General features: G+C 43.9%; 1 protein-coding gene and 1 long non-coding RNA gene across 5 annotated transcripts in view; both read right to left on the bottom strand.

Moving 5' to 3' along the window:
• Nucleotides 1–25,910, bottom strand: part of LOC143793379 (uncharacterized) — a 166,766-nt gene that overhangs the window by 111,064 nt on the left and 29,792 nt on the right. The gene's annotated exons all lie outside the window — the stretch shown is intronic.
• On the bottom strand, nucleotides 5,283–5,960 carry LOC143793037 (uncharacterized). Its single transcript, XR_013220034.1, has 3 exons — nucleotides 5,876–5,960; nucleotides 5,625–5,755; nucleotides 5,283–5,432 (listed from the first exon to the last, which is right to left on the bottom strand). It is a non-coding gene; the product is annotated as an uncharacterized LOC143793037 (long non-coding RNA).

Here is a 25,910-nt window from a genome sequence, read left to right on the forward strand (position 1 = left end):
CATTACCACTCTGCCAATAAACCACGTGTAGTTTTTAACTCCTCTGATGCGGAGTCCTCAGACACAAATTGTAGCTTGACAGACATGTCAATGAATACTGCGGGAACAAGTAAAAATAAAAACAAGAATAAGAAAATGCTGTCAAATAACGCAGGAGGCGAGCTGGGAGAAAACACCGCAGGAAATCTTGGTGTCACTACCAGATACAGGAAGGGACACCAGAAGCGATAAAAGAAAATGTGGCGAATTTATCATCCCAACATTTAACCCCAGACCAGCTGGAAGTTTTGACTCTAGGATTGAATTTTGTACCAGACTTGTCTTGATTTATTTTCCACTATACTAGACATTAATTCATGCGAAATTTAACCATTAAACATTTTTTACAGGATAATGAAATGGTACCTGAAAAAGTAGACAATGAAAATATTAATGAATATCATGGGTTAAATTTGATTGAACAAATTGCATTATCAAACATACGAAGTCTAGATAGATGTGAGGAGGAAGATATAAGTAAAATGAATCAGTCAGAATATCTCCAGGTGAAAAATCCATACTTCTACCCAATTAATTCTAGGGTGGAGTGTATGGACAAATTTCAGGAGGTTATGGAAAGAACTTAAATTAGAGAAAATATGCAATAATAAAAAAAATATAAGAACAAATGTCAGTAAAACAAAAAAATGCTTTGAAAGAATTATCTGAGATGACTAATATTGTTATAAAAAAAAAAAAAAGTGACAAGGGGGGTATGGTAGTAGTGTTAAATGTAGAGGACTACAGAAATAAAATGTTGGAACTACTATCAGATATAGAGACATATGAAAAGCTGACAAATAATCCGACAAAAAGATTTAAGGAGGAAATAGAGAAAGTTGTGGAAGAAGGATTAAGTCTGGGAGTAATAAGTAAAAAACAAGCAGAATACTTGAATGTAATGGATCCAGTGTTACCATTTATGGATTGCCAAAAATTAAAAAAATCAACTGAAATTTCGGCAATGAGACCGATAGTATCAGGGATAGGCTCTATATATGAGCATTTATGTGAATGGGCAGATTCCCTGTTACAGCCATTAGTGAAGAGACTGCCGGGATATTTAAAAGACTCACAAGACTTTTTTGGAGCAATATCCAATAAAATATGGGAGAAGGAATATTCGTGGCTAAGTTGCAACGTAGCATCATTGTATACGTGTATTCCACATGAAATAGCGATGAGGGCATTGGAATATTTCCTTAGGGAGTTCAGCCAATATTCAGATGATTTAATCAATTTTCTATTACAGGTGGTTTTATTTATCAAAACATAATATATTTTTTGCTTGATGAAACAATTTATCTACAGAAGAAAGGGGTCCCTATGGGAGCGAAATACTCACCCTCTCTAGCAAACATTGTAATGGCATTTTGGGAACATGAATTTATATTTTCACATGATAATCCATATGTACAGCATATGGTCTGGTATGGCAGATCGATACATCCCCCTGCCAAATTATGAGGGTATCATCTGTCATACCAAAATTCATGAATTATATTAATAAGTACAACATAAAATTCACATACAAACAAGATAAATACAGTTCATCATTTTTGGATTTAGAACTACAGGGTAATATCAAACAAACAATAAGATCTAAGACATATCAGAAACCAATTAAGGGTAACAATCTTGCATGCAAAAAGGTAGCCACCCGAAGCACACAATTAAAATCCATTCCGGTGGGTGAGCATATTCGATTAAAGAGAAATTGCTCCAATCCAGAAGATATGTACACCGAATTTAGGGATTTACAAAGGAAAATGGTTAAGAGGGAATATCCAATATGGACAATAGAAAGAGCAAGACATATGGCATTATCAAAAGATAAGGAAACATTAATAAAACTACAAAAAAAAGCGCAATAATGTGAACAGAAACGAAAAACCATATGTATGTTTGTGCTACAGTCCACAGTTTAATTAAATTAAAAAAAAAAAAAGATCATATATAAATGTCTACCTATTTTATATGAGGACGACAGTTTAGCTAAAATCTTAGATTCAGGAATACATGTCATATGCAGGCATGCTCCAACCATAGGAAATGTATTATCGCCGGGATATTTTTCATCAAAATCAAAAGTGCAAAACTGGTTAAAATATAAAAAATTTGGAAAAATGTGGAGCGAACAAATGTAAAATGTGCAAATTTGCACATACCAAGACCTTCAATAATCAGGAAGGGAATGGTATATATAACATTAATCAGTTTATAAACTGTAACAGAAAATGTGGTATACCAAAAAGAATGCACCATATGTAAAAAAAAAAAAATATATATATCGGATGTACGAGAAAATTAAAAGAAAGAATGTCAGAACATGAGACATTAAAAATAATATTAATACAAGGAATATTTAAATGGCTTCAAAGCATTTTATTCATTGTCATAATGGTAACATGTCATCTTTAAGATTCACAGGAATAGAACAGGTCAGAGGATTTAGAAGAGGAGGTAATATAAAAAGATGTCTACATAATAGAGAGGCATTTTGGATATACAATCTAAGAAATGAAATAATTTACATAAAATTCCTTAGTAGTGAAACATTAAGTTTTGTATTTGTGTGTTAATATGTTCGGAGCTAAATAATATAAAAAAGAAATGTATCATACAAGGACCTAGCGTTAAATAATCATGTGATTAAAATATGAAATGTGATTGGTTCATGGCAAGTATAAGGGTACTGTCTCACAGTGGCACTTTGCTCGCAACGACGGCACGATCTGTGATGTTCCAGCGTCGCTTGATTATCGCTCCAGCGTCGTAGACTGCGGTCACACTTTGCAATGCACGGCGCTGGAGCGATAATTTCATGACGTATTTGCGATGTAAAAGTCGTACGGGCATGTCACACAGGAGGTGCTCTCACAATTCAGAGCACATTTTGCATAATCTATGCGTGACGTTGTTCACGAGGGGCGTGTTGTGCTGCTAGCTAACTATACCTGTAGTGTGCTGATTGGTTGGAAAAATTGTCACCTGAGCGCTATTGTTCCTGACGCCACCTCAGCTTTCAATTACCTTCTTCACTTTGTACTTGGACACTTGGTGGACCTGGACGTCTGATTTTGTATTTCCCAGACTATTCCACGATTTGCACCGCTGCTTCAAGGTATGTAAAAGCGCTTGGGCGTGGTGGATGGAACGATGTATGGTCGGCATGAGCGCTTTGTGCCGCCGCTGTAGTGAAGCGGGTGGTATGCTGTTTTGGGTTATGGTGGCCTAGGGCGTGGCAGATGGAACAATGTATGGTCGGCATGAGCGCTTTGTGCCGCCGCTGTAATGAAGCGGGTGGTACGCTGTTTTGGGTTATGGTGGGCTAGGGCGTGGTGGATGGAACGATGTATGGTCGGCATGAGCGCTTTGTGCCGCCGCTGTAGTGAAGCGGGTGGTATGCTGTTTTGGGTTATGGTGGCCTAGGGCGTGGCAGATGGAACAATGTATGGTCGGCATGAGCGCTTTGTGCCGCCGCTGTAATGAAGCGGGTGGTACGCTGTTTTGGGTTATGGTGGGCTAGGGCGTGGCGGATGGAAAAATGACTGCCGTTTTTTGAAGCGGTGTTTGCACCTCTGAACCTTTTTTTTGTTTTTGTCCCCCTTTTGCTGTTGCTTTTTTAATGTACTCTTTGTCAAACGCCTAACTTTTTATTTTTTTTTTATTTTTCAGATGTCTAATCGTATAGAGTTTATCTGTGAGTTCATTGAGATATACCAGTCTTTTCCCTGCCTCTGGAAGATAAAATCTCCAGAGTATTTTAACAGGGAAAAGCGTAAGGACGGATATTCGAAGCTAATTGATTTTTACCATCTCCATGCACCTGAAGAGCAAGCCACCGAAGCAGTAGTTAGGAAAATTCAGGCGCTGCGCACTGTGTGGAGGAAGGAGCTCAATAAGGTCCTGCACACTTCCAAGTCCAGGGCTTCAACGGAAGAGGTGTACGTGCCGAAGCTCTGGTACTTTGAGCATCTGAATTTTCTTCGGGACCAAGAGGTGCCATGGTCACCTACGTGTTTGCGCTCGTTGGCACCTGTGGAACCTACAGTATCTCAGAACCTCGTCGAGCTGGACTCTCAAGGGAAACAAATAAGTACCTCTTTGCACCACTGGTTCACCAATGTGTCCTATAATTATATATAATTTACCTGCATTTTCTGTTTTATCCATCAGATTATACCATCAATTAGAAGTTTTAACATTTTCCTGTACAGATAAGTAACCGTCGCAGAAAAGTATTAAATGGCGACCTTCATAACCCATACCATCTAAACTAATTGAAAATAGTATCGCTTCCAGCTACAGATAAGTATTCTCGCTGTAACTTTTTCGACCCTAAATTGGTAATCAGGTTCCCCTACTAGTCTGAACAGTGGAGTGCAAAGTTATAAATAAATGTGAATGTTAAATATTACTAATAAAATATATAGCAACATTTTCGCATGTATACGAATATATATTTTGAATGCGGTTAGGGTGGTGTACATAGTTTTCTTTTTTTTAAATTTTTTTATTTTTTATATAACTTCCTTTTTTATTCTCCCCAGGAGGACAGTGCACAGGACAGTGCACAGGACTGCTCCACGAGTCAAATAGTGGAGGCTGCACCTGCCCGGACTCAATGGAGGCAAGGTTCAAGGAAGCGTAAAGCCACCTCTGACGTCTCCCTTGAACTTTTGACCGTGGCCAAAAAGGCGTTGATGAACAATGTCAGCCCAGCGTTGGAGGGGTTTGGACACTACATTGTAGACAAAGTTTCAAAAACGGACGAGAGGCAAAGAACTCTAACGGAAAGTCTTATTATTGATGCAGTTAATAAGGGTTTGGATGGCACTAGGGATGAGCACACGCGCTTGGTTTGTTCCCGGCCAATGGAGTGGCCAGAGTCTGCATATTTTCATGCTTGGCCACAAACACCAGTACGTCCCAATGTCCCCGTGTCCCACTTCGGCTTTGCTTTCTTACTGTTTTTTATTTTGTAATCTTGTTAATGATTTGTTTTTAATAAAAACTTTTTCTTGAACTTCAATCTCGACAGCTTGATTGGTGGGTCTCGATCACAGAGACAAAATGGGTCCACAGCACAGTATGACGGCAGAAATGAACTTTACAAAGAAATGTACTTTAAATAAAACAAAAACATATATATATATATATATATATATATATATAGACTTTTATTCTATTCTCTATTTTTTAATTAACAACATAAACTGTACAAACAGACACTTGTTTTTATTTTGGCCCCGCCTCCAACAGTTGGCACATGTCCCTAAGCTTCTGCAGCTCCCCCATTGCCACATTCTGCTGCTCCTGAATCCGCACCATAGTGTCTATCAGCCTTTCAATTCCGGCTTCTAGATCCTCCATGGTCACACTGCCGGCTGCTGGGGGTCAAAAAGCATAACATTAATAACACAGTAGTCTCCCGATAGTGGGCTGGGATCACATCCCCATAATAGCGTTTAGGATGAATGAAACCTCTCTGTGGCGGGGGAGGCTCTGAAACTGCCCTTGCTGTCCCGGGTTACATAGAGAGGCAGTGAGTGACAATCTTAAGCGTGTTTAAAAAAACTTACGTGGCAAGACCTCTTCTGGGGACATTCTCCAAAGGAGAGAAGACCGGAAGTGAATGAGGGGGCCAGTACTGCGGACTCAGGGGTGGTTCCACAGGGACTCCCATCATGCCTCCGTCCGAGACTATGTGCAGCTATAACATGAAGATTAAAAAAAAATATTATTATTCCTTCTTATGTAATTCTTGACTTTGGAAATGTTGGTAAAAAAAAAAATAAACTTATGAACAATACAATTAACATGGCAAACGTACTAGAATGTTGAGGCATTGACCCGGAGGGCACAGCTAGATCAGAGGCGGTGTGGGATGCCTCGTGGTGGCGGCGCTGTGTCTTAGCACCTGTTTTTGTTCATTCAAAGAGGCAGTCAGCATACATGGCAACAGTGACTGCGGGGGGACATACCTGCAACCAAATCCCAATCACATTATTGTGGAAACCAATCTACGATGTTGAGGCGTTGACCCGGAGGGCACAGCTGGATCAGAGGCGGTGTGGGATGCCTCATGGCCCAAAAAAGAGGTATATTTAACCGTTATGTTGTGTGCTGTGTTAATTAAATAGTGGAGCAGGCCAGGGCCAGCCAAGGCAGACACAGAAGAGTAGGTTTAACTTTACATATAGTGTGCGCACAAAATGGCAACCATAGCAAAAGAGTTTTCAAACCGCATCCTAAAGTGCCTCCATTTTGTGCGTCCGCTTGGCAGATGCACAAGATGGCTGCCAGAGAGGTTTTATACATCATTTTACCTAGTGCATAGATAAGCATTGCTGCATAGCCATACACTATATACAAAAGAAACAAACAACTCAAAGATGTCATACCATTGATGAGCTACAAAACGGGAACGCCGAAGGTGCATTTCTGGAGCCGGCGGCACAACCGTAACGCTGTGCATAAACGGAGACGCTATAGCGATGCGGATCGCGCGGGAGCACGGCTGAGTCAAGGACCTCCTCTGGGCGTTGTTAGGCGGTGCTGTACAGCATCTTTCCAGCTAAAATGGCAGCGAGACAAAGATCTGCTCCTCTGGGGCAGACTGAGCTCCGCTTTTTAGTCACTAAAATGGATGCCCTGGATTACAAGGGCCTGGAGACTCGCCCTGCCCACCCGAACTTCCACAAGCAGGAGGTGCTGCGCCGCATTGGGCACATGATGGAGAGGAGGTTCGGCGTCCGCCGCAGTGCGCTGCAGCTGCGGAAAAAATGGGCTGACCTCCGTTACAAAAATCCACACCTTCTGGCAGAGTTGCGTGCGGAGACAAGGCGAGGCAAGTACCAGTATGGGGGAATTGGGAGATGCACGCTGCCGGGAGGGGGGAATTGGGAGACTCGCGATCATGGTTGCCAAGTTGTCCTGGACTTCCTGGAAAAAACTGCCATTTTTTTTTTTTTTTTTTTATATAATGGACGTATTGTCCGAGAGGAAAATGCAGTGTCCGTGACAAAAATGGTCAGGTCAGGGGTTCCAGAATCTCCACCCCCATATTTCAAGGTTTGAGGCCCAAATTTTTTATCTAGATTGTCCAGAAATCACTTAGGAGGAGGTTGGCAACCCTGCGCGCACTGCCAGGAGGGGTAATCAGGAGACGCGCGCTGCCGTGATGCGCTTCCTAGTGATGAAATCAGGTGTATCTAGCGTTTCTGGCACCCGGGGCAAGAATTCATTTTGGCGCCCCCCCCCCCCCACACACACACACCGGGCCGCACACAGTGCTAAGACATACACACCATGCCACACACAATACGGAGTACACACCGCGCCGCACACAATATGGAGTACACACTACTACACATATAAAATACAAGCTTCTCAGTTACAACTTGTCCAAATGCTGCTGCAAAAAACAATCAGAACACAGCTTTCATTCCCTAACAATTGCTGGAAAAATGAAAGCAGGAACCTGATTGGTTGCAATGCTTCCCTTTGCTCTGCACTTGGTTTTGAACATACAGTATAGGAATACGGCGCATGTATGCGACAACAATAACCGTGCGAAACGCAGCTCTTCATCCAACCTACTACAGATACACCGGGAATGAACAGCGCAGGTCTCCCCGGGGAGGCGCACAGGGAATCGGTCACCGCCATGTACAGAGCTCCTTCCATATACAGCAGCATACACACACTCACATATACACACACTCACACACCTCTCACCTCTCCTCGCGCTCTGCCGCAGCAGCTCCATCGCCTTCCTCTGACACAGCCGGCCGCTGAATGATGATGTCATCCAGCGGCGCTTCTGTGTGAGAGGAAGCAGGAAGAAGACAGATCGTGCGGCTGGGCAGCGGAGCTGCAGGGATTTGTCCCTGCCCGCCGCAGCCACTCTGCAGGGGCTCCCCTCCCTCTCTGCACACATTGGGAGCCGGCACTCTGCAGCTTCTCTGTGCCGGCTGTCAGGTAGACAGTCGGCACAGAGAACAGCTGACTCCCAGTGCGGGGGGCGGCAGAATGCAGCCGCCGGGGGGGGAGACACTGCGGACCGCCGAATTAGGCGGCCCGACTGCGCCCCCCTGCCGGCTGCGCCCAGGGCAAATTCCCCGGCTGCCCCCCCCCCCTAGATACGCCACTGGATGAAATAATACGTGTCCCAGGCCTGGCAGAACATTGAACACCAGAGCCCCCAGACAATGCAGAGTATAGCATCACTGGAAAGTGTGATCTCTATTTTCTATATACAGTGGGGCAAAAAAGTATTTAGTCAGTCAGCAATAGTGCAAGTTCCACCACTTAAAAAGATGAGAGGCGTCTGTAATTTACATCATAGGTAGACCTCAACTATGGGAGACAAACTGAGAAAAAAAAAAAATCCAGAAAATCACATTGTCTGTTTTTTTATCATTTTATTTGCTTATTATGGTGGAAGATAAGTATTTGGTCAGAAACAAAATTTCATGATTTCTGGCTCTCACAGACCTGTAACTTCTTTAAGAGTCTCCTCTTTCCTCCACTCATTACCTGTAGTAATGGCACCTGTTTAAACTTGTTATCAGTATAAAAAGACACCTGTGCACACCCTCAAACAGTCTGACTCCAAACTCCACTATGGTGAAGACCAAAGAGCTGTCAAAGGACACCAGAAACAAAATTGTAGCCCTGCACCAGGCTGGGAAGACTGTTGATTTCTTCACTCCAAGCTGGTTGGCTATTGCAGATTCAGTGGGAGCAATAATTAGAAAATGGAAGACATTCAAGACCACTGATAACCTCCCTCGATCTGGGGCTCCATGCAAAATCCCACCCCGTGGGGTCAGAATGATCACAAGAACGGTGAGCAAAAATCCCAGAACCACGCGGGGGGACCTAGTGAATGAACTGCAGAGAGCTGGGACCAATGTAACAAGGCCTACCATAAGTAACACATTACGCCACCATGGACTCAGATCCTGCAGTGCCAGACGTGTCCCACTGCTTAAGCCAGTACATGTCCGGGCCCGTCTGAAGTTTGCTAGAGAGCATTTGGATGCTCCAGAGGAGTTTTGGGAGAATGTCCTATGGTCTGATGAAACCAAACTGGAACTGTGTTTGGAGGAAAAAGAATACCGAGTTGCATCCATCAAACACCATACCTACTGTAAAGCATGATGGTGGAAACATCATGCTTTGGGGCTGTTTCTCTGCAAAGGGGCCAGGACGACTGATCCGGGTACATGAAAGAATGAATGGGGCCATGTATCGTGAGATTTTGAGTGCAAACCTCCTTCCATCAGCAAGGGCATTGAAGATGAAACGTGGCTGGGTCTTTCAACATGACAATGATCCAAAGCACACCGCCAGGGCAACGAAGGAGTGGCTTCGTAAGAAGCATTTCAAGGTCCTGGAGTGGCCTAGCCAGTCTCCAGATCTCAACCCTATAGAAAACCTTTGGAGGGAGTTGAAAGTCCGTGTTGCCAAGCGAAAAGCCAAAAACATCACTGCTCTAGAGGAGATCTGCATGGAGGAATGGGCCAACATACCAACATCAGTGTGTGGCAACCTTGTGAAGACTTACAGAAAACGTTTGACCTCTGTCATTGCCAACAAAGGATATATTACAAAGTATTGAGATGAAATTTTGTCTGACCAAATACTTATTTTCCACCATAATATGCAAACAAAATGATAAAAAAACAGACAATGTGATTTTCTGGATTTTTTTTTCTCAGTTTGTCTCCCATAGTTGAGGTCTACCTATGATGTAAATTACAGACGCCTCTCATCTTTTTAAGTGGTGGAACTTGCACTATTGCTGACTGACTAAATACTTTTTTGCCCCACTGTATGTACGTACATTAGGCGACTCAATTTCATTTTACTCCTTGCCGTCAATGGCCGATTTTTTATATTTTTTTTTGGTCTGGAGCCCTGTACTTTGGTGTCTAAACATTGCGTTTCTTTCATTTATGTGTAGAGAGAAGGCGCTGGCAACAGGCACCTGCCATTGCCACCAGCACTCCTTCCGCCACCAGCGGCAGCCCACAGCCCGGGACGTCACATAAGTTTACCATCATTCATTGCAATTTTATTACTGCATACGGGACATAAGAGGGTAGGGGAAATATTGTATATATTACAAGCGCAGTAAGGACCAGGCGCCCTCGCACCCCTCCACCATCCTCTACACCTCCCTTCCGCCACTCTTCTTCCCTCGGGTCAGCGGCCTTCTCCCCAGAAGCGACCATTCGTAAGTGACCAAAACTGCGAGCGCTTCCCAACGGCGTGTTCCATTGTTAAGCAGATATGTTATTGTTTCCTTTTAGCTGCGGCATCTGTGGCCAGATCGAGGGGCTGGGAAATTAGCACCTCTAGTTCCGGTTTAGAAGAACCGGCGCCCCTTCTCCGTAAGTATACAGACAGTGGGAGGGGTTATCGGTGGGATGTCACATTTGACAACAAAAAAAATAAAAAAAATAAAAAATAAATAAAATTCTCGCCCTCTGGGACAGGACCAAATTGAGTGTGTAGTAAGGCTGTGTGCACACGTAGCATATTTTTTGCATTTTTTGCGTTTTTTCGCTATAAAACCGTGAAAAAAACGCTTACATTAAGCATCCTATGTAATAGAATGCATTCCGCATTTTTTGTGCACATGCTGCATTTTTTTCCTGAGCGGAATCGCATTCCAGAAAAAAACGCAGCATGTTCATTAAAATTGCGGAATCGCGGCGATTCTGCACCCATAGGAGTGCATTGATCTGCTTACTTCCCGCACGGGGCTGTGCACACAATGCGGGAAGCAAGCAGATCATGTGCGGTTGGTACCCAGGGTGGAGGAGAGGAGACTCTCGTCCACGGACTGGGCACCATATAATTGGTAAAAAATAAAGAATTAAAATAAAAATATAGTCCTATACTCACCCTCTGATGGCCCCCGAAGTGTTCCCGCCTCTCCGGTGCATGATCTCTCTTCCGTTCCTATAGATGATGTGGTTCAGGACCTGTGATGACGTCACTGTCTTGTGATTGGTCGCGTGACCGCTCATGTGACTCACGCGACCAATCACAAGACAGTGACGTCATCGCAGGCCCTTCACTGCACTCCAGCTATAGGAACGGACGCCGCTGAGGTCTGCAGGTGAGTAGAACCATGTTTATCTTTTTTTTATTATTTTTAAACATTCGATCTTTTACTATAGATGCTGCATAGGCTGCATCTATAGTAAAAAGTTGGTCACACTTGTCAAACACTATGTTTGACAAGTGTGACCAACCTGTCAGTCAGTTTTCCAAGCGATGCTACAGATCACTTGGAAAACTCTAGCATTCTGCAAGCTAATTATGCTTGCAAAACGCTAGTTTTCTGCAGGTATATGCATGCTAATTCTGCATGCGATATACCCGCGGCAGGAGGTGTAGAATTGCCGCGGAAATTTCCGCAGCAATTCTGCAACGTGTGAACTTAGCCTAATTGTCAGGGTATGTTCACACGTGCTGTATTTGCAGCGTAATCACCGTCCGTTCTCCAACCTCTTCTATCCACAGAACCGGCCACCGTGAGAGCTCCTGGCAAAGCAAAAGCACCTGGAGCGGACAGCAGTGCTCCTGCTGGCTCAAGTACAGCAGCATGGCCGCACGCTGCGACACCTGTTGGGCCATGGGAGGAGATAGTGTTTTTGTCATTGTTTGTTAATTGTTTTCAAAAAAATAAATATTTAAAAAAAGGAATTTGTATATCAGAGGCGGTGTGGGATGCCACGTGGCGACAGCGCTGTGTGTTTGGGTCTTCGAATGTTTAAAAAAAAAACAAAAAAAACATTCAGCGTATGTCGTACCGATCCCACGACGACAGGCTAATAAAAATGCCCTATAGAAGTCCCTGAAGCGTACCCCACATTCACATGAATCACCAAATTCACCCTTCGGCGTACCATACTCTCCGGTACCTGCGTACTCACCTCTGCGTATCTCGCGGCGAAGGTCCTGCAGGCGCCCAGGGCATTTCGACTTCAGATCGCCCCATTTTTTAACGATCTGGGCCTTGCTTCGGGTTATTCCAAACTGCTTCCCGAGGCCCTCAGACACCGCACGCACGACTTCCTCCTTGTGCTGGTTGCGGTGCAGCTCCAGCCCAGTTGTATTGTACTGCAGCTGATCCATTGTGGCAATCAAGAACTTCAGCTCCGGGATGCCCATTGGTGGATCACGTCGTCTGGCAGCCATGTTCAGCATGTCTGGGAACCAAAGCAAGGTAGCGCAGGAACTCACGCACACTATAACGTACGTTAGTCATCACGCCGTCATAGACAACGAGCGTACATTACGTGCCGCTCCGGCGTTATGTACACATCCATCGAACGGCATTGACTATGGGCGTTCCTTCCGTGCCGCTCAGGCGTAAGAAAATGAACACGGACCGGCATATACAATTAGCGTTCATACCGTGCCGTTCTGGCGAGTTGAAATTAACCCCTAGGATGGTTTGCACGTCAATGACTGGGCCAATTTTTATAATTACGACCACTGTCCCTTTATGAGGTTATAACTCTGGAAGCTTCAATGGATCTTGGTGATTCTGACATTGTTTTCTCATGAGATATTGTACTCCATGGTAGTGGTTAAATATATTTGATAAAACTTGTTTTTTGTTTTTTTTGACAAAAACGGAAATATGGCAAATTTAGAAAAGTTCACAATTTTCCTACTTTGAATTTTTATGCCCTTAATCACAGAGATACGTCTCACAAAACACTTCATTAGTAACATTTCCCACATGTCTAATTTAACATCAGCACAGTTTTGGAACCAATTTTCTTTTTTGGTTCAACAAGTTTATTAACCCTTCCGGTGTTTCACTGTAATTTTTGGAATGTTTAAATAAAAATGAACATTGACCTTTTTTTTCACAAAAAATTTTAAGTCTGCTCCAGTTTGTTTTATTTTACCATGGGTAACAGGAGAAATTGGACCCCAAAATATGTTGTACAATTGTCCTGAGTACGCCGATACCCCATATGTGGGGATAAACCATTGTTTGGGTGCATGGCAGAGCTCGGAAGGGACGGAGCGCCATTTGACTTTTAAATGCAAAATTGATCGATCGCCATGACGTACTATCCCGTCACTGGGAATTAAGTCCCAGGTCACCTTGACGGGATAGTACGTCATATGGGATTAAGGAGTTAACCACTTTATAAAAAGAACAACCGTGAATAACGGGAGTAATGCAATACAATTTTATTATACAAAAGAGTTGCCTATTAAAACAATGCCATTGTGGAAACCAAAGCATAAAATATAGATTGTTGAGTTTACGCTAAACATACAAGTTTGTTTTTATAAGGCGTGATCAGGGGCGGATTATCAGAGGGTCAATATGGGCGGTAGCCCAGGGCCCAGTGGCTTGGGGGGGCCCTGGGCCACCGCAGATTGACCCTCTGATAATCCGCCGGAGTGTGACTGAATGCCCGGCCCGCCTGCCCGGTCCAGCAATCTGGGGCAGATTGCTGGACACACTGGGGGCAATGCTGGAGACACTGGGGCAGATTGCTGGAGACACTGGGGCAATGCTGGAGACACTGGGGCAGATTGCTGGACACACTGGGGCAAAGCTGGAGGACACACTGGGGCAGATTGCTGGAGACACTGGGGCAATGCTGGAGGACACACTGGGGCAGATTGCTGGACACACTGGGGGTAATATGCTGGAGACAATGGGGCAGATTGCTGGACACACTGGGGGCAATGCTGGACAATTGGACATACTGGGGCAGATTGCAGGACACACTGGTGGTAATATGCTGGACACACTGGGTCAATATGCTGGACATACTGGGGCAGATTGTTGAACACACTGTCTGGGGGCAATATGCTGGAGTCATACACTGGAGCAGATTGCTGGAGACACTGTCTGGGGGCAATGCTGGACACACTGGGGCAGATTGCTGGTTACTGGGGCAATATGCTGGACATACTGGGGCAGATTGCTGGACACACTGGGGGCAGGACTGGAGGCATGGGCAGAATGAAAGACATGGGGCAGGATTGGATCATGGGGCAGGAGAATACGATGGAGACAGATGGGGCAGGATGGGGAGATCACATGGGGTAGAATGGATACTCATGAGTGCAGGATGGGAGAACATATGGCAGGAGCCAGGAATGAGACACGGGGCCAGGGTGGGGATTATTATTACCATAGGGGCTAATTAAGGGATATTATTACTGCAGTGATGTATTTATTTTATTTTTTGAGTATACTGTTTTAAATGGGGGGGGGGGCGGTCCTATTACTGTGCAGAGTGACTCTATATCGCCTTTTTTTCTCCATGTGTAATGTAGAAGTTGTGAAAAATTAAGTAATGTGTTCTGCAAGCAGAGCTCGAGATAACTGTTATTTCCTGCAGAAACGAGTCCTGGCTGGAAGAAATGATGGCGGTCTGTGCTGGATGAAAGATGAAGGACTTCACCTAGAGACGTCATTGGTGAGTCAGTGTTACCTATACATTGACACTATACTATATACAGAGGTCCTGTGTACAATGTCACCAGTGATCACTGTATTACCTCTACGCAGACACTGCATACTAAGTATAGATCTCCTGTGAATACTGGCACTTATGGTGATAGTATTGTGGTTTTTTTTTATTATTACTGATCAGTATTGTAGTATTCAGTCACTATGTGGTGGTAATATGTGGTCTGGAAATGGTGTTGTGGTATTTGTCCCTTGAATGTGCTATTTGGTCACCAAGTGGTGGTAATATGTGGTCTTGACATGGTGCGGTGGCATTTGTTCCTTGTATGTGATATTATTCGATCACTGTTTGTAATTTGTGGTCTGGTCATGGCGCGGTGGTATTTGTTCCTTGTATGTGATATTATTGGTCAAAATATAACTAAATTATATTGCAGATTTTAACAAATATTTAATAGGTTACAGTAGAGTAGGGCCCGGCCATTTTTCTGGAATAATCTGGTTCGGGTATAATATGACCCCCCCCCCCCCCCCCCGTCACATGACCGGGGGGGCCCACAGTGTCTGAACGGCCCGGGGCCCTGGCTACCCTTAATCCACCCCTGGGCGTGATCCTGCCAGGGCACAGCTCCAGAACCATTAAAGTACAGGCAGTATTTTTCTCTACAGTCCCTTGCATCGTCTGCCTGTCTGCCAGATCCCAGCGCTTGAAGACCTGCTAAATGTTCTTCTTGTGTCCGCCATTCCCCGGGCACAATATCTCCGGTTATTGGGTCCACAGAATCAATAAATGAAGGAGGAGAGTAGGAGCTGGTATCGTGACGTCTCAGGAAGTTATGCAGCACACAGCATGCCAATACCACAAAGTCTATAGACGGCAGCTTCAAGTTGATAGCTGTGTGGAAAACTCTAAACCGATTCGCCATAATCCCAAAGGCATTTTCGACCACACGACGGGCCCTAGACAACCGGTAGTTATAGATTCTCCGCTCCGCTGTGAGTGTTCTCTGCGCAAATGGCTTCAGCAGATGTGGATGAAGAAAGCTTCATCAGCGATTAAAACAAAATTGAGGTTTCCCTTTGTGTCTTCATTTTGTGGCAACTGCAGGTGATTGTTCCTCAAGCCTTCCTCAAATGAAGTGTGGTCAAAAACACCACCATCGGAGACTCGACCATTCATGCCAACATCCACGAACTCATAGTTCGCATTGACAAGGGCCATGAGGATCACACTGAAATATCCTTTGTAGTTGTAGAAAAAGGATCCCGAGTTGGCTGGTTGCGTGATGCGCACATGCTTTCCATCCAAGGCGCCACCGCAGTTTGGAAACTGCCACAGCTGCTCAAAATCGCAAGCAATCTTCTTCCAGTCATCCGCCATCTTGGGAAACTGCAAGATGAAAAGGAAACATGTACAAATTAGGAAAAATATATTAATTAATAAACTGATTGACGCGCAGTATGGAGTAGTCAAACAAAGTGAACAATCCAGAGTATGCAGGCAGCCATTGTATCAGACTGCTTCACTGACTGAGAGGGTTGCTGAACACTATATCGACATAACATAACAGCATCAAAAACCAATAGCAGGAAAAATACAGTCACCTCCATATAATGCCTTAAGCTCTACACAATGGCCTCGCATGTCTCCGGAATCATTACGCTCAGTAAAGGCCTGGAAACAGCAGCGGAAAATTGCAAATCCTGAAGAGACCTTCCTGTGGCCAGAAACCGCAGTGTCACCGCCAACCTTTCATCCACGGGCACGGCTGCACGCATCGGCGTATCCCGCCTTTGTATGAGTGGCGTTAACAGCAGCAAGTATTAACTTGAAGGATTCCTCTGACATCCTAAGGTAGTTTCGGAAATCGTGAGGGTTATCACGTAGCTCTTTTATGAGACCCATGTGTGACAATGTAGACCTTTTCAGCAGCCAGCTCCTGGTCCACATGCAACGTTTTCGTTTTGGACGTCTCTCCTCTAGGAGCCGTGCTGCCTCAAACACCAAGGCAGCAGCAACGACAGACCTCTCACCGGAAGTCAGCATACTTGCTAAAAAGAAAACAAACGTACAATAAATACACGTGCTAAGAAACAAAATGTTTTGACCATTTATCAAAATATATATGGTGCTACCGGCATAAAAGGGGCAGTCCACCACGCAACAGCTAGATCTGTAAAAGGATAAAATAGGCCACGCTACAACTCTCTACTTGAGGGGCTCTGGCCTACCCTACTCTCCATAAGGAACAATCGTCCACGCTCCAGCGGTAAACATGAGTTAATATCCTCGTTGAAGGGCACTATCTGCTACGCTGTAGCATTGTACATACCTCTTGCGGTAAAAGTCTGTAGTTTAAAGTCCAGGGGATTTAGGAGTTCTGGTTCAAGCACGTGCTCCAGAGAGAAAAGAATACAGCGCTCGACAGCTCCGGTTTTAATCGGCAGGGAACAATAGTACTACGTCTGTCGAATGAGCGCACAGTATTGTACCGCCCAATCAGCACACAGGAGGTGGAGAATTTGGCGCTCCTACGTATCAAGCTTCTCCACACATTACATCGCATACAATATCGTGCACCTTTGTCACACGATGCGATCATGCCACCACAGCGGGACACTTGATGACGAAAGAAAGTTTCAAACGATCTGCTAGGATGTACGATTCTCAGCGGGGTCCCTGATCGCTGCTGCGTGTCAGACACAGCGATATCGTAGGTATATCGCTGCAACGTCACAGATCGTGCCATCGTAGCGACCAAAGTGCCACTGAGACAGTACCTTAAGACTGCATGAGTATAATGAAATCAGCTGTGATAAAGATCTTTTCAGATTGAAACGTGTTGCTGGACTGTTGGCACACTAGTGCAACTTCACAGAATGAGGACTTAGCCGCTGTTTACAATTTTAATGTGTCTTCAATAAAAGAATTTGTTTAAGGAGCTGGGACAACCCTTTTTTTTTTCTTTCATTGATTCAACATGTCTGGTTCGGACGAGGTCCCGTGCACCTGCGGCTGAAAGTGGTGAGCTGGCTTGGGCTTTTCAGCCCAACTTTTTTTTTTTGTTTATTCATAATATTGTAGTCTCATATGGTTCATGGTCCATGTGGTGTAGCAAATCCAAAAATTCCAAAGGAGTTGAAACAGCACACTATTAAAGACTTGGATGGCTACCCATCCTACCGGCGTCACCACAATGATAACATAGTTTACAAAAAAAAAATTTATAAAATAACTCATGGATAGTCCCATACAACCCGTACTTATCAAAATGCTACAACTGTCACATCAACGTAGAAATCTGTGCTTCAATAAAAAGTGTAAAATCTTTTCAAGTACATCTACAAGGGGCATGACAAAGCTACCATTGAAATACAACAGAAAACAGTCAGTCACGATGAATCAACTTTTGTTGACTCAAGATAAGTCAGTACTCCAGAAACTGCTTGGAGGATATTTGCGTTTACAATGCATTCACAGTCCCATGCCATTATACGTTTAGCTATTCATTTACCAAATCAACAGCAGCTTTATTTCTTTGAAGATGCTGAAGTCAAAGATGTCTCAAACTTTAAGCACGACGTCAACATTAATGGAATGGTTTTTGCTGAACCAACGTGACGAAAACGAAAGGCACTATTTGTACCGGGAGATTCCAGAGCATTACGTTTGGAATAAAACTTGGAATCCAAGACAACGAGGAGTTAGCAGAATTGGACGCATGTATACTGTTAGTCTCCAGGATCAAGAAAGATATTGCCTTTGGCTGTTACTACCGCATGTCAAAGGAGCTACAAGTTATAACGATTTGATAACAGTTAACGGAGTATTGCACGATACATTTAAAGCTGCAGCTTTGGCTTAAGGACTTCTATTGGATGATACTGTGTGGAGACTTACTTTAGAAGACGCAGTTACCCTACATATGCCTAAGCAACTTCGTGACTTGTTTGCCTACATCTGTTTATTTGGACCACCTACAAATCCAGCTCAACTTTGGGCAAATATTAAAGAAGATCTAATCGAGGACTACTGCTTACGTCTTCACAACAGAGGTGGAAATTGTCAAAATTGCGAATCTTATGCCATGCAAGATTTTTAAAAGGTTTTACTACTGCATGGAAAAACGTTTCAGACTTTAATTTGCCATAGCCGGCAATTCAAGTTCCACAAGTTCCAGAGTATGACGAAGCTTACTAATTATTGTTGGCAACAGAGAAGACAAACTTCTTAAATGAACAACAACGGATTGCATATGACACTATTGTGAGCGCTATAGAAAACCAAGCAGATGCAAGGCCAAAAGGTTTCATTGACGGTCCAGGAGGGAGCGGTAAAACATACCTCTATGAAGTTATAATGCATCACGTTAGAGGGTTGGGAAAAGTCGTATTGCCATCGGCTGCAACAGGTATTGCAGCAAACCTTTTACGAGGAGGTCGCACTATCCATTCACTCTTTGGGATACCAGTTCCAGTCAATGAAATCTTTCCAGAATAAAACAAGACACATTTGCAGGAAGACTGTTAAAGAACGCAAATCTTTTCATACTTGACTTGTTCACCATGGTACCCAAATACACTTTGAGCTTAATTGACAGACTTCTGCATGAAGTAATGACCAACAAATGTTGATGAAAAAAAAAAAAAATGAAATTCTATTTGTGGGTAAAGTTTGTCATTGGCGGAGATTTTAGGCAATGCCTTCCAGTCATACCAAATGCAACAAGAACAGAGGTTATCGAGTCCAGCTTAAAAATGGCTGACCTTGGGGAAGAGTTCAATAAACTCCAACTAACTAACAACATGCGATCTTCGGACCCAGAGTATAGCAACTGGCTTCTTAAACTTGGCAACGGTGAACTTCGCAACGAATACAACCTTGGAGAAGATATTATTGAAATACCAGAAGACATGTTGTGCACTGACTGCATCGTAACTGATGTTTTTGGACAAGGCATTGAAATTGATGTGAACAACCTAAGTAGTGTTGAGAGGGCCTCTTGTCATGCAATTCTCTGTCCCAAGAATGATGACGTGGCTCTGCTAAATTCCTGTGTGATGGATAGAATGCCTGGAGAGTATAAGTTGTACAAAAGTGATGATTCAGTGGATGTATATAATGAAGATGAACGAGAGAATTATCCAGTTGAATTTTTAAATAGTCTTACGCCATCAGGAATGCCATCCCACAGACTTCAACTCAAAGTTGGAACAATCATAATGTTGCTGCGAAATCTAAATACAAAAAAAAAAAAAGTCTATGTAATGGAACTCGCCTTATTGTTACTGGACTCCATTCTAACGTCATTCAAGCAAGAGTGATAACTGGATCAGGAAAAGGAGATGAAGTGTTCATTCCATGCAATGATTTATGTCCTTCAGACACCGGTCTTCCATTTAGGCTTCGGCGTCGACAGTTTCCAGTTAAGCCAGCTTTGCCATGACAACAAACAAGTCACAAGGTCAAACTCTACACCGTGTTGGCATATATCTACCGCAGCCCGTTTTTGGTCATGGACAACTCTACGTTGCATTTTCAAGAGTTAAAATGAGATCCAATGTCAAGGTGCAAGTTCTTCCTACCCAGTTACAAGGAAAGTTTCTTATAGGTAATCAAAATGTGATGCACAAAAATATTTTGGGTTGATATTGTTAACAAATATATTAGTGTCAATTACTTTTGTTCAATGATTTATTTATACACAGTTAGATATGTAATGGCTTATGTATTTTGATGATATGTTTCATAATTTCATTCAATTGTATTAAGTTCTATGAGCAATAAAATTTAATGATAATATATTTTACCCAGAAAATTCTGTGTATTCATTGCATTATTCTGAAATCTTCATAAATAAACTACATACATATTCTAGAATACCTGATGCGTTAGAATCGGGCTACCATCTAGTGTTGTATATTATGCTCGATGCTCCTGTGATTTTATCTATGTTGGATTGACATCAAGAGAACCATGTGCGAGAACACGTGAACATGCGAGAGATCATGGCTGCACATGATGTAGCTGATCCTAGTACTCTCGACAATCCCACATCACTAAAACACAATTGTAATCCTACTGAATTGAAGGTGTGGGGTATTGATCATGTACAATTAGGATTAAGAGGGGGGGGGAGGAACTATATGAGTATCCTTGCAGAACGTAAATGCAAGTGGATTTGATTTCGATACGTGACACTATGGTTCCAAGAGGTCTCAACGAACAATTGAGCTTTGTCCATTTTCTTTAAATGTACCTGTCTCCCTGGTTTTATTTTATTAAGTGTATGTCCTTGTATTTATACATTTTCTTCTCTAGTCTGTTTGTGTTTAACATTCCTGTAAGCCAACTTCATTGGTGCTATTCTGGATATGGGAGACTATGGAGTACTGAAGCCATCAATATTAAAGTCACAATCGTTAAAAAAAAAAAGTTATAATTTTCTCACTACATAGTCTTATTTTTATAAAAAAAAATTATTGTCGTTATTATTTCATTTTAAAAATTATCACTAATTGTATTCTTCTTGCTTATTTGTTATTGTCGCTTTAAAACGCGATGCATATGTTCTGCATTTATATATGTAGCTTTTTTATATTGCACTTTGTACATTGTTCACATTTATAACCTTTGATGCAATAGCACTAATGCACTTTGTTTTTAGAGAGCATATCTCCCTCTTTTTAGGTATATACTGTACAATAATAGCTTTTGACTTTTAGAAAAATAGCTAATTATGTCCAGTCTTTTCCCCCCCAAATAACTCCTTTGTAGTTATGCGTTTTATGCTTGTAGTGTAAACATAGGGTTAATAGAGATGTAACATGCCCTTTTGTGTGCCCACTCGGCATGGTGCTTATGCGCACCTCCCACTTCCTGTCAGAAGGACCGCTGCTTGTATCTCTCTCTCCTCCTGACAGCGGGAGCGTTGCACTCGGCGCCTGACAGTGACGTGTGCGGGTCAGTGACGCCTTCATCGGGGATTTTCCAGTGACCCGCACCGCCATGGGCTGTGAAGTGCCCCGGCACGGTTAATGATACACATGCACTGAAAATGCCCTAAATGCTGGAAATCAAGTATAGAGCCCTATATATAAAAGACCACTGGGACATACTGTAGGCATGGCGCCCCGAAGAAACGATCGTGAAACGCGCGTTGGGGCTACGGCTGTGGTGTCTTACAGGGACTATGGGTAGAGTATTTTTATATTTATGGGACAAGCAGCGGTATTTTCTGTACATAGACATTTGAGACTTTATAGACTTTGTTTACTAATGATTGCACATGATTTACTGAGTGCCATTAAAGTGTGAGTAGGCACCATTCCCTCCCAAGCATTAGCACTTTATATATTTTGATGAATGAGATACCCACCTCATGATTTATTCCTTTGAGACCCACACTTACCAAATCCCTCTATTAAACTTGTTATTAGTTTGCAAATATATGTGCCTTTTAGTGATACAATAAAGAAAGGTTTTCGTACACTTTACTCTTTTTGGATCAATCTCTCCAGGTTCTGTTGTGTCATACCAATATGCCACAGGGTAGCTAAATATATGTCCACACATTTGAAAAGGGTATGCCTGAAGTCCAAGAGCAATTCCAAGGAAAAAAAAAAAAAAAAAAAAAAAGCCTTAGCTTCAGCCAAGTATAAGCTTAAATGTATTGCCCAAAAGGGCACAAATCCAATTCAGCGAGCTCCAGCCTCTCCAATCCCTGGAGGAGACGGTCACCTTTGTTGAAGGTCACGGCTTTTTAATAGTAAATAAGCCTAGGTTTGAGTCACAACACACCATTGACCTCTGAAGGGCCCACTAAGGTACAGAGACAATTTGGAGCTCTGCCCCTGCTCCATGCCCTGGTGGAGCTAGATTCACATGTGATGGACGCCCCTGTCCCTTTACAGACTGCAGGCAGTTTTAAGGGAGATCTATTCCCAGAGCCTGAGCACACAGGGAGCTTCTCTGACTACATAGATGTGAGGAGATCATGGATGGCAGCGCTTTAAGGATTCAGACTACGCAATAGAAAGACAAACTTCTGACTACAGAGGCAGCCGGCTTGTATAAGTGGCGCCCCAGGGTCCTGGTCGTCACAGTGGCATTGCTTTCCTCATGGGGAGAGTGATGTTACGTTTGGAAGCGATGAATCTTTCAGGTAATCACCGTACACACTCCAAGCCACAAGGGGAGCTTTTGATCCTATTTCTAGGTGACTGCTTTGTAGATGCATATATTGTGGTTTGGAGGGAAAGTTTGTCTGCTCTGTCCTCTGACAGAATCTGACTGACATTGAATGTCAGAAGGACTGAAGGAGCCATGTAGCCAGAGCCGCTACAGCTCCTGAAGAAAGACAGGAGAGAACAACTTGTGGAAAACGTGCAGGAGAGCAAAGCACAGGAGAGTGATACCAGTGGAGCAGGGCAGTGAAGTAGCTAGCTCCCTGGTAAGCGCAGATAACCAATAGCCAGAACACTGAGGTTGTGAGGGACTCCAAGACTGACAGCAGAGACCGGCAGGACAGCTGGATTATATATCACCTGTTCGCCCCAACACCCAGGAGGCACAGTGACACCTATAGAGCCCGGGTCATGATAGACATCCTGTAAAAAGGCTCGAGTCACCTGCCATATGGGTTTGTCTTTTATCCTATATGGGGGACAGAAGAACTGAGGACCTTATCAGAAGCCATAGGCAGTAAGGGACTAACACCACCATGCTTTGAGGAAGGCTTTCATCTCCACCTGGTAAAGGGGACACAGGATCCAGCCAGCTTGGAAGCGAATGCAGCCTGCCCTGTGATCTGGTGCCTTGGACTGTGGCTGCCTGAAATCTTCAGTAAACCTGGTAGAGAGACTGCAAACCTGTGTCCTCCGTTCTTTACTGCACCATTCACCATCTTCCATCTACACACCGGGAGCCCTGGGGGCTACTTCACCTGTGGGAAGTTATACCATCTAGCTGCCATATCACCAAGCCCAGAGGACCCCTTAAAGCAACATCAGTCCCCACTGACTGAATACCACAGGTGGAGTCACGAACAAACTTTATTCCCTTTTACATGGGCGCCCAAGGCCACGGACCGGGTCACCACTAACATCCCCCTGTGAACACCAGACCTGGAACCAGGTACCCCACAGCCCTGGCGGGCGACTCCTCAGCGTCACCCCATTCTGAAGGGGTTTCATTCATATCTAACAGTTACATTTGGGGTTCCCAACTGTCATCAGGAGGCATCGAACATAACAAGGTTTCTTTTCTTTGTGAACCCAAGAGCTGTAACATTGCAAGATCAAGCAAGCTCAATGATAAATATATATATTTTTTAAAGCTTAGCCTCTGACTAAAGAACCAGACCCTCCCTCAGAATACTGAAGCATATTTGGAGATTCACCACCTATCAGTTTCTGTGCCTCATCTGATCATATAGGAACCTCAGCTATACAGAGCCTGTGAGGTCTTCATGGACTTTCTGCAGACTCCCCTGTACAATGTATTATGAAGGTCTGCTGTAGAGTCAGTCAGCAAAAGGTGCACAGTTCAAATGATCCGATAATCTGCTTGATTACACAATAGCAGTATTCTTTTCCCCCACAGGCATGATATACAGATGAAGCCCTCAGACACCCATGGACTGCCAGAAAACACTGACTGAAGGAGGCAAGGCCTACATTTCTGGATTGCATGTAGGCTGTGCAAGATGGGGGATCAGAAGACCGCAAGGAAATCCTACTGCATGTCCAAGCCTTTCTAATTAAAAACCACCAAAGCCTAGGTGTTCGTAACATTACCTTAAGTAGTCATACCCTGTGGGTCAGCGGTCTTTGCTGAACCAGTTCAATAATTTTCCACCTTTTGACATTAGGTTTCAGAGTGGAATGGGAGGACCCATCACATGTACTGCAGCAGTCGCAAGAATGTTGTGGCTATGAAGACACAAGTGTGCCTCCACTCAGGTAGCATCATTTGTGCTTTCAGAGGAAGAAGAATCAGTAAAGTTTCTCCAAGCCAGGGAACCCCACTCCACATGGGGGTCAAACCCCTCTCGTCCCAACTTTAAACCTGTTAGAAGGGTGCAATCTGGCTCCAGACCAATTTTTTTCTTCTCATTGTTTTGAAGTGTATGCAATATATGTCAGACCTGTCTTTATCTTTACCTCTGTCTGACAGATGATGAAACGTGTGATGTGTACTGGGAAGGTCATAGTAAATCCATCCATCCATTGTCCTCAGACTATACCACTCAAGGCAAGATGGTCACCATGTCAAGTGACCCACAGCCATATGTAGTAACAGGTACTGACGATATACTTTCCTCCATAGTTACAACCTGCCAATCACTAGCCATCTTTTACGACATGTATGCCAGAAATGGACTCATTATACGCTTATTCTGAAAAGCGCCTGTTTGCACGACATTTGGCTCATACGAACAACATGGCTGAGAGAGTTTACCGGGAGAAGACCCTGGCAGATGTGTCATGCCCACAAGTTGGTGGGAAGTTCAGGAAAGACTGATGAGGCCGACAGGCAGCCAGCAGTATTTGCTTCAACCAGTCAGTTGGAGGACCAAAAGGAAGACAACACGGAAATATTTACTGAATCACAAGCCTAATGAGCAGCAGAGCATTAACATGTTTGGCATGCCCCAATCAGGAGAACCAAGCCACTGAAATTGTCAAATACGTACAACCATTAATAAAATCATTCAAATGTACGTCTGCATATTTATACGCCACAGGCCTGAGCAAAGTCAGAAAAGTGTCCACCCTCCTGGAGCCCCTCTGCCCAAGGCTGGTAGAGTCACCCTCCACAAGGAGGGGTTGATCAGGCCCCTGTACTTCCGGGTGTCCCCCCCAATGCCAGGAGAGGGGGTGATAGTTGGAGGCAAACCTCTTTTGGGGTTGACAAAAGCTTGTTTCAAGGGATGATTCAGATTGCAGTGAGGAGAGCTGCTCTGATGCATACAAAACCTCGATACAGAAGCAGGTCATCTAAGGATGATTTAGCACTGGGTCCCAGCAAAACTTGCTGTGCTCTCGGGAGAGAGGCGGCAGGGCTTCTGGCCACTCCAGCCCACGGGGCATGTGACATTACTTGCCAGGGGTTCGGGAACTACCGGCTATCCCTGGCTGGGATGGGCTCCTCTGCACTGTAGTCATGTTGGGGGGGGAATTCTAACTTAGAGGGACTTGGTTAGAAAGCAACAGATGGAAGCTTCGCCCCATTGCCTTTTCAGCCAAGCACACGCACCAGATGTCTGAACCTGCGGTTCCTCTCATACAGTGGATTGCTATTGCGACAACACATCATTAGTAGGGTAAGACTAACCCGTCTCATGGCGGTCTAAACCCAGCTCGTATTCCCCATTAGTTTGTGAACAAT

Source organism: Ranitomeya variabilis, chromosome 1, assembly GCF_051348905.1.
Source record: "Ranitomeya variabilis isolate aRanVar5 chromosome 1, aRanVar5.hap1, whole genome shotgun sequence".
Lineage (NCBI taxonomy): Eukaryota > Metazoa > Chordata > Amphibia > Anura > Dendrobatidae > Ranitomeya > Ranitomeya variabilis.